The 7997-nt window shown below is 37.4% G+C and overlaps 1 long non-coding RNA gene across 1 annotated transcript; it reads left to right on the forward strand.

The window, feature by feature from the left end:
• The first annotated feature begins 6202 nt into the window (after window positions 1–6202).
• Window positions 6203–6620, forward strand: LOC116850430. Its single transcript, XR_004379346.1, has 2 exons — window positions 6203–6253; window positions 6325–6620. It is a non-coding gene; the product is annotated as an uncharacterized LOC116850430 (long non-coding RNA).
• The last annotated feature ends 1377 nt before the right edge of the window (window positions 6621–7997 follow it).

Below are 7997 nucleotides of genomic sequence, written 5' to 3' on the forward strand. Positions count from 1 at the left end.
ACGAGAGAGTGACAAGTGGGCGAGAGAGCGAGGACGGAGAGAGAGAGAGCGAGATAGTGCGGAGTGAGAGGGAGCGTGCAGCGAGAGAGCGAGAGAGTGAGCGGGACGAGAGAGGGCGGAGAGAGAGACCGGGAGGAGAGAGAAGGAGCAAGAGAGAGAGGACCGCCACCGCTGCCGTCACCGCCGACGCCGCCGCCGACGCAAGGGTCGCCACCGTAATTGTAAGATCAACCATCTGCTCCGTATCTAATTGTACCGCGTATCGTGTCGTACCGTGTCTCGTCCGCGGAGTGGTCGCGCGGATAAAGAAGGCTCACCCGAGGAAAGCGTCCTCGGCCTTAGTGTACCGTTTCGCGAAGTGTACCGCCTCGCGAATTATATTGTCTCGCGTACAGTAACTATCGAGACGTGCGAGAGTCCCTGAATAAATTTCTCAGTATTACCGTTACCGAGTTTAGTGATTTCGCCTCCTCACCCATCCCGTCTCCGACTTTAAGATAAAACGAGCTACCGGTCCCGACGGTTCCGGGACGCGCATCTTTTGTGTTTCTCAGCTATTATCGCGTTTATCGAGGTGGTGCGGCCTTTCCGTACCTGGCGCCCAACTCTCGCGAAAATCTTTGTGGCGTGTCCGGGAGCCGACGGAAAATTGACGACGAGGCGAACAGGCGACTGTTTGCCGTCGCTCGCGAGAAGTTCCGCTCGCGAGTATCGTCGCAATTTATTTAAATTTTTACATTTCATTTCCTTGTATTTCGGACTGACACTTGCTGGACAACTAAAATGTCTAAATAATTTAGAGATCTCTTTGGGTAAGGTCAACTTACAAATCGGCTTCCTACATAAATGCCTTGTGAATAACATTATTCCTCAACACCTTAGACGTATTAACGATTGTGAAATTCTTTTATATAACAAAAGATTTAGAGGGAGGATAAAGAGAGCAAATAAAGTTTTTGCACAAATGATATTAAGAACTGAAATAAGGGATGCCTACACGCATATTCATTTTCTACGGAATCGGATCCTCCGTCTGTCCAATTTGCTCAGTAGATCTTTGCCTCCTCTCCTTTGGCGTAATTTTTGTTTTTTACATTTGGCGCACATCAACAAAGTTTTATTGAAAGAAGAACTTAGACTGGTAGACAAATTTGATTTTCTCTTAAAACGTAGTTATGTTATAAAGGAAATGAGACCTATTGAATATTACTGTTCGATTTCTTACTCTGATGTTCCGAATAGAAAACTGAGATCACATTCTAGTACGCAACATGTTAACAAGACATGTTTTGCAAAAGAACAATTTTCCTCCACGAATAATTCTGATAACTCCCAGATTACTATTGATCCTTCGAGATATGAGAAGTTAAAAAATCCAAACTTATTTAAACCCCAACAGAAGTGGTTTTTGAACTTATCATCGATTGACATACCGACCAATATTCAGGATTTGCTACAATTAGGCAACGGCTTCAGTGTACCTCCAACCGATGAGAAATCTACTCTTATAGAATGTATAAAACATCTAGAAAATAATATGAGGTCTCTTAGTACGAATGAGAAAGAAATGATAAGGAGTCGTTCGATTTCTATCTTACGTAGCATTAGATATAGAGTAGGTAAACTGTATTTACTTACTCTATATCATAATAACAAAGTTATTCTTCAAAATTATCTTGAAGCTAAAACGTTTTCTAAATCATTTCCAGATTTATTATTTATGAAGGCTGACAAGGGTAATGTTACAGTTGCTCTTGACAGGAATGTTTATGTTGCGAAGATGTTGTTACAGTTGGAGGATGTTAATATTTATCAGCTTGTTAAAAAAGATCCTACCAAAAAAATAATAGCTGAATTAAAAAACATTTTAAAAAGAATGGAAGAATGAGTCCTACATCGATAATTCGGTTTATAAGTTTCTCCAATCGAGCGATGCCACTCTTTCACGTGCTTATGGTTCTCCGAAGATTCACAAGGCGGACAACCCTTTAAGGCAGGATACCACCTTTGTACTTTCAAAAAATCGAAAATTTTTTTTTTTGCTTAAAGTACTCTTTCAAGTGTATAGAATCGAAATTCATCCATTAGAAAGGTGACCGAAACCTTTTTTTAGTGTTATAAATCGGTTTGGAGCAAGCGCTTTCGGCGCGTTTCTCGGGCTGCCGAGCGCGCACAGACAGACTACCTGTCTCATCCTACTACTTGTCAATTTACCGACCTAATTATGGCCCCTTTTAGTTCCAAACAGTGAAGTATATGTCGCTAGTTACTTTTTTCATTATAATATGATATATACTTCTATGTTTTATATAGTTCATAACAAATTAGTAGTGTAAACATCATTCACGTGTTGCTTGGTTTTGTCTTTCACAAGTTTTTTTCGAACGTTTATTCATTGTTCATCATGGGGAAGACAAAAGTAATGGAGAAAAAAGGGACAAGAGGAGGAATTAGCCTCAAAACCGAGAAGCAGCGGAAGGAAGTCGCTGAATCGATACATGTTAAAAACAGAAAGTGAGAGTGTCAGTACATCGGCAAAGAAACTGAAATTTAGGGAACATGAATATCATACTAATGTGGACGCAACTTTTGGTTATCGTGTGATCAATTTTGTAACTGTTTTTGTAGCAATTTCTAAATTTGTAGTGTGCAAAGAGTGTAAATCTCCCATAAAGTTTCAAGAAGCAAGTATCCGTGGATTGGGTTTTAAAATTGCAATTCTTTGTGAACAATGCATACTGAAATATATAAACTCGTGTCCTGTCATAAACAATCACGCATATGATATAAATCGTCGTATAGTTTTGGCTATGCGATTGCTCGGTGTTGGTGTAAATGGCATTAAAAAATTCTGTGCATTCATGTGTTTACCAAATCCAGTATTCCAGTCATTTTATGACAAAATAGTTTCGACTATTTCTATTGCTACCGTAGCCGTACGAGAAAAATCAATAAAGAACGCAGTTGCTAAAGAGAAAGAATTGTCAGTACAGAAGGGACTCGCAGAAGGGATAGTAGTTTCCAGCGACGGTACATGGAAGAAGAGGGGATTCTCGTCTTTGTTAGGCGTTACATCATTGATAGGGTGGTGCACCGGAAAAGTCATTGATGTTAATGTAAAGTCGAAAATATATAATCAATGCAATTATTGGAAAAAAAAGAAGGAACGGCAGAATATGAAGAATGGGCTGAGACACACAAAGATAGCTGTGAAAAAAATCACGAGGGATCGGCAGGAAAAATGGAGGTTGACGCAGTAATTGAAATGTTCCAACGATCAGAAGAGCTCCACGGTTTGAAATATAGTCACTACGTAGGAGATAGAGACAGTAAAACATTTAAAGGTATTTTAGACTCGAATCCATATGAAAATTTGGACGTCAAGAAAAAAGAATGTATCGACCACGTTCAAAAGAGGATGGGAACGCGACTTCGGAATTTGAAAAAAAATGTACGAGGTCTTGGTGGCAAAGGCAAACTAACCGGAAAATTAATTGATGATCTATCATTATATTTTGGTCTGGCAATACGTTGAAATCATAATTCAATTGTTAATATGAAGAAAGAAATATGGGCCACGCTTTATCACAAGATTTCCACGGACGACAACCCGCAGCACGATAGATGTCCAGATGGCGAAAATTCCTGGTGCTCGTGGAAAAAGGCTAAATCTCGCAACGAACTCGTCAATTATCAACACAAATCAGCAATGAAAGACGAAGTTTTCAATGCTGTTAAATCCATTTATGAAGAACTCAGCCAGGATAAACTATTAACACGGTGCTTGGGTGGGTTTACGCAGAACAGCAACTAGTGTTTCAATTCTGTTCTGTGGGCGCTCGCTCCTAAAACCATGTCCAGTGGCAAAAAAATCATCGACATTGCTGCTGATATTGCAGTATGTAATTTTAATGATGGATTACAGAGCATTATGGACATTATGCATTTGAACCTACCTATAAGTCAAAGTTGCTACGATTTTTGTATAAAAGCCGATAATTATCGTATTCAGAGAGCGGAGGTTTCGATTACTGAAGCTGCTCGAGAGGCTAGAAGAAGTGGTGTTTCTGCTCACAAGCTTGCTAATGAAGAAGAAATAGATGCTGAAGGTATCCTGTATGGCGCAGGTATTGCAGATTGACGGTTAGTTGAAAATATTTATTAGTTTCATGTATGTAAAACTTTAAACGCGTTTTTTTCGAAACGATATTTTTTAAATCTGCGTGTCAAATTAGTCTTCCATTTTTCATCGGATTGACTTGAAACTTTGCATAATTCTTCCCTATGGTATAATCTAAGGATGTACGTAGGATTTTCTCTGTAGCGTTGTTATTTTATTTTTGGTGCACAGTTTTATAAACTTTTTTTACCCTGAAAAATTGAATTTTTTTTAATGACCGCCATTTTCTTAAAAATCGAAATTTCGTAAAATCCCTACGTACAGACTTAAAACATATTGTTATTAATAAGAAAAAATTTAGATTTTTGTTCTAGGAGCCACGTAGAAGAAGGAATTTGACACGCAGACTGACGGTGTTCCTCAAAAGCCGTATACTTTGGCCCCACCTACAAGAGGTTATTTTTTACTTTTTCGACATTAAAAAATTTTTTATTGCAGCTTAAGATTGTCTTAATGAATGGCTAAAACCGATTTTCTTTCTGCGCATTTTTTGTATGAAAAAAAAAATCATGAAAAACGTCTCCAAAATTGCAATCAAAGGTGGTATCCTGCCTTAAGGATAATTGTCTCATCCATAAATAGTCCTCTATATAATTTGGCCTTGTTTTTGCACAGGTTGATTTCTACCAGTATCCCTGTACCTAAGAGCAGGATCAAGAATAGTTTTGATCTGGTTAATTCTTTGGCTAATTTATATATGGAGGAACACTGTAGATTGTTTTCGTTGGATGTGGTCTCATTGTTCACTAACGTTCCCCTTGAGTTGGTTATGGATGGTGTCTTGAGAAGATGAAGTTTTCTGGAAGCGGCTTGTAGGATTCCTAGGGATGAGTTTGTATTAGCACTCAAATTCGTCCTGAACTCCTCTTATTTCAGCTTTGATGACTGTATTTACAGGCAGACCTTTGGCACCCCGATGGACTCTCCTCTCTCTCCAATTATAGCTGATATTGTTCTCCAAGACCTTGAGGAAAGAGCACTCCAGACGATACAGATCTGTTTACCTTTTTATTATCGTTATGTTGACGACATCGTTATGGCTGCTCCAGAAACTTCTATAGAGAATATCTTAAATGTTTTTAACTCTTTCCATTCACGCCTTCAATTTACGATTGATTTTGGCGATAGTGGCAAAGTTTGTTTTTTGGAAACATCTATGGAAATTGTAGATTGTAGGCTTAGGTTTGATTGGTACCACAAACCTACTTACTCTGGCCGTCTTCTTAATTACAACTCCTTTCATCCTATACAGCATAAAATTGGTACAATCATAGGGTTAGTGGATAGAGTAATTTTTTTGAGCCATCCAATGTTCCATGTAAAAAATTTTGAGTTTGTTTTCCACACATTAGTTATGAATGGTTATCCCATCGAATTTATTCTTAGAATCTGTAGGAGACATGTGTTTCGACTAATTGAAAAAATGAATATCATTCCACCGAGTACATCTTCGTCTTCCTTGTTACCCACTCGTTCTTATAGTATTTTTCCATATTTGGGAATGATTTCAGATAGAATCAGTAAGATTTTTAAAGAATTTAATAAGGTTTCAAGTTTTAGTATTATGAACAAGCTTTCTGGTCTGGTTCGTGTTCATAAAGACGCTTTGCCTCTGAATCTTCTGAATAACGTTGTATATAGGTTAGAGTGCGGAGACTATGACTCGTCTTATGTTGGTCAGACGAGCAGAAGGCTCTCCACTCGTGTATCTGAACATAAACGACTACCTCGAGACCTTACTTCGCATCTCTCTGTCGTACAAGAGCACCGTGTTAATTACGGCCACGAATTTAAATGGGATAATGTCAAAGTTTTGCATAAGGAACATCTATTTTATAAAAGAATGATTGCAGAGATGATTTTTATAAAAATGCAGACGCATGGACTGAATTCTCATACTGACACTGAGAATTTAGGAAAATGTTACAACATGTTACTCGGATTGACTTAAATCGTATTTCGTTTTGCGGTTGCGAAGTAAATATAAACACTGGATTCTGTATTGTATGCGGCATTCGGAGATACACGTTCATAGGCGTAACATCTCACCGGAACTCTCTGGCCTTTATCGAGGTATATATCATTGTTTTGTTTTTTTTTCCCCTCACATTGGAATTGGTTGCTCTATCTTAATACGTGTTTAGATGATCATACCACAGCATCTTAGTACGTGCGATGGAGTGACCAGTCTCGGAATAAATTGCCGGTAGCTTCCGAAAATGAAACATTTCATTGTGTAAATGATATATTATGTTTGTGCTTCCGAATCCCGTAGACAAAAAAATTTGTAGCGACAATTCTGTAACAATCAATGTTAACGCTAACTTTTGCGATTTTTTATTTTTTGCGACACTATAACATTACTTGTAATCACTGAAGAGGGTCTGTGAAATGAGACCGAAACGCGTATGATATTTAATAAAATTTGTTCTCATGGCGAGATTGTGTCACTATGTTTTAATAGTTTATAATAGCACTATACAACCTGTGCTTGAACTCTAATTGTCCTTAAATTAATATTGATATACTCAAGAAGAGTTTTTAATTATATTATTTTAAATTTATACACAAATATAAAATCCAAATAATAATAACTTAGGTGCATTGCGAACACCAAAATTAAATTTGGACAGTACAAGTGACATTATACACCCAAACGACATTTAATCCGACGCGGAATATTATATTAACATTTTTCCGATCTCCACGAGCTTAAGGACACGCGCGCAGTGACGCTGTCTCGCCCCTTATCTCAGTAGAAACCTAAACAGGTGTACCCGGCCGCATTCTGGTGCCTGCAATGATACATACACGAAATTAAATTTATTAATTTAGTAATAATTATCGCTATGGATATGAGAAAATTTATAAATAATCCTCCGTATTTAAATTAATTAGTAATAATTATTCTTGAAACGAGATCATTTCTCGTTAAACAATTCAAATTTAAGGTTTCAAACTAAAATTTTATATAAATAAAATATGCACGACAATGACTCTATCATTAATCGGATCCATAAAAAAATACATACTCATATAAGGCATACGCCACAATACATAATTGGAGAGAAAAGTAGAGTTCATCTAGAAGATTTAAATAACGAATAGTTATCAAAACAAATTAACTAATCATATGTTTTTTACAATTTACGATATTCTTTGTTTAAAGATGAACAACTTCCCTTTATAATTAATAATTAATATAAAAAAATTAAAAGTGCAAGATTTTCTTATTAAAGTCATATTAAAGTCATTTCCAATATTCATAACTTCTTTTATTAAAATCATTAACAGCTCTATCACAAAAACCACTAAAAGCACTCTTTGCGCACATATCATTTAATTTTTATTTAACAAGTAAGGGATAATTGGAGAAACTTTGGATTTTTACTAATAGTCATGACATGCCAAAACTACTTAATGATGTCGCTTTTTCAGAAGTAATAACCGTTTTTTTTTTAATTTTTGAATTTTCATTATCGCTATAAATATTCAGGAGACCCTCTTGTTCCGAACATCTCTAAGTGGTGCGCGGCTAGTTCGTATGCCGTCGAATTATCGTCGGCTCTACCGTTAATTGCGCAAGTGTAGCTCGTGCTCTCCTATTCAGGAGCCTCGTAAGATGGTGTGAGGAAAGTACGAGAGTGCTCTTGGGTATAAGAACACGGCGTGGCCCAGTATAGGGCCCGCGTGGAGTTGCCTGGCGCCTCCGCGCTGGAAAGAAACCCCCCTTTCGGAGGATGATATTCACTCAGAGTATAGGGACACTGATCCGTCTCCTTTGGTGAGCATGGGAATCAAGTCCGAATGAGATTCA

The sequence above is a fragment of the Odontomachus brunneus genome, unplaced genomic scaffold (genome assembly GCF_010583005.1).
Source record: "Odontomachus brunneus isolate Ranch 3 - 2012 unplaced genomic scaffold, Obru_v1 Obru_scaffold_145, whole genome shotgun sequence".
Taxonomy (NCBI): Eukaryota; Metazoa; Arthropoda; class Insecta; order Hymenoptera; family Formicidae; genus Odontomachus; species Odontomachus brunneus.